Source organism: Otolemur garnettii, unplaced genomic scaffold (genome assembly GCF_000181295.1).
Source record: "Otolemur garnettii isolate 467f Iridium unplaced genomic scaffold, OtoGar3 scaffold00320, whole genome shotgun sequence".
Classification (NCBI taxonomy): Eukaryota; Metazoa; Chordata; class Mammalia; order Primates; family Galagidae; genus Otolemur; species Otolemur garnettii.
In genome coordinates this window covers 177,792-179,966 of record NW_003852715.1, presented here as the reverse complement: position 1 = coordinate 179,966, position 2,175 = coordinate 177,792, and positions in this window count along the sequence as shown.

Sequence of the window (2,175 nt, the reverse complement as noted above, 5' to 3'; positions counted from 1 at the left end):
GAGAGAAACCCTACAAATGTCAAGAGTGTGGCAAAGCCTTTAACCGGTACTCACACCTTTCTGAACATGAAAGAATTCACTCTGGGGAGAAACCCTACAAATGTCAAGAATGTGGGAAATCCTTTAATGTTAGTTCAGCCCTTACTAAACATAAAAGAATTCACTCTAGAGCAGTAGTTCTCAACCTTCCTAATGCCATGGCCCTATAATGCAGTTCCTGTGGGTCGCAACCCCCATTTTGAGAACCTCTACTCTAGAAAGAAACCCTATGAATGTGAAGAATGTGGCAAAGCCTTTAACCAGCACTCACACCTTTCTGAACATCAAAGAATTCACTCTGGAGAGAAACCCAACAAATGTAAAGAATGTGGAAAGTCTTTAAACACTACTCAAACCTTTTGGTACATCAAAGAATTCATTCTGGAGAGAAACCCTACAAATGTCAAGAATGTGGCAATGCCTTTAACCAGTACTCAAGGCTTTGTGTACATGATGGAATTCACTGTGGAGAGAAACCCTACAAATGTCAAGAATGTGGCAAAACTTTTTCATTTTTTATTTCTTTATTTTGCATTTTTTCCCCTGGGGCTGAGTTTGAACCCACCACCTCCGGCATATGGGTCTGGCACCCTACTTTTTTGAGCCACAGTCGCCATCAGAGGCAAAACTGTTAACCAGTACTCAAGCCTTTCTGTACATAAAATAATTCACTCTGGAGAGAAACCCTACAAATGTCAAGAATGTGGCAAAGCCTTTAACCAGAACTCACACCATTTTGAACAGCAAAGAATTTACTCTGGACATAAATCATACAAATTTAAAAAATGTGTTGAAGCCTTTTAACGTAGGTAATTTGTAGTACACATTTATTGTGGAGAGAAACTCTACAAAGGTCAAAAATGTGGCAATGCCTTTAATTTGTTTGTGAACCTTTCTAGACATTTATGAACAAAAACTTTATAAATATGGACAGTGTGGCTGGCTCAGTGCCTGTGGCTCAAGTGGCTAAGGCACTAGCCACATACACGTAAGGTGGTGGGTTCAAATCCAGCCCAGGCCTGCCAAAACAACAATGATGGCTGCAACCAAAAAAAATAGCTGGGCGTTGTGGGGGAGTGCCTGTGGTCCCAGCTACTTGGGAGGCTGAAGCAGGAGACTTGCTTGAGCCCAGGAGTTGGAGGTTGCTGTGAGCTGTCATGCCACAGCAGTCTACCCAGGGGGTTAGCTTGAGGCTCTGTCTCAAAAAAAAAAAAAAAAAGATTATGGACAGTGGGCAAACTCTAACACACATTCATTCCTCACTGTACATAGAAGAAATCACACAGGAGAGAAACCCTCCATATGGAGACTGTGGCAGTGCCTTTATCTGGTGTTCATAGCATGCTAAGCATAAAAGAATTCAAACTGGTGAGAAATCCTACAAATGTGAACAGTGTGGCAATGACTTTACCCAGAGCTCAAACCTTACTACACATAAAACATCCATATTGGAGAGAAATCTTACAAATGTGAATAATGTGGCAAAGGTTTTCAGTGGTCCTCAGTCTTTTTAAACATAAGAGAAATCATAGCAGGAAAAATGGGAACAATGTGAAGATGTGGCATATCCTCATTCCAGTAGGCACTGTTTTCTGTACACAACAGAATTCATGTTGAAGAAAAACTCTACAAATGTGAAGAGATTGACAGCTATTTAATCCTTAAACCATTGTATAAATAAAATTATACCACAGAAATTCCCTACAAATGAGAAGTGTCAAATCCTATAACCAGTACTCATTTCAGTACATAACAGAATTCACAGAGAAATATACTACATATGTTAAGACCATGACAATATTGGGTGGCACCTGTGCCTTAGTGAGTAGGGTGCTGGCCCCATATACCGAGGGTGGTGGGTTGAAACCTGGTGCCAGCCAAACTGCAAGCAAAGAATAGCCAGGCATTGTGGCAGGTGCTTGTAGTTCCAGCTACTCAGGAGTCTGAGGCAAGAGAATCACCTAAGCCCAGGAGTAGAGGTTGCTGTGAGCTGTGATGCCAGGGCGCTCTACCAAGGGCGATAAAGTGAGACTATGTCTCTAGAAAAAAAAAGAGTGCAGAGTGGTGCCTGTGGCTCTAAGGAGAAGGGCGCTGGCCCCATATGCCAGAGGTAGTGGGTTGGAACCCAGCCCCAAC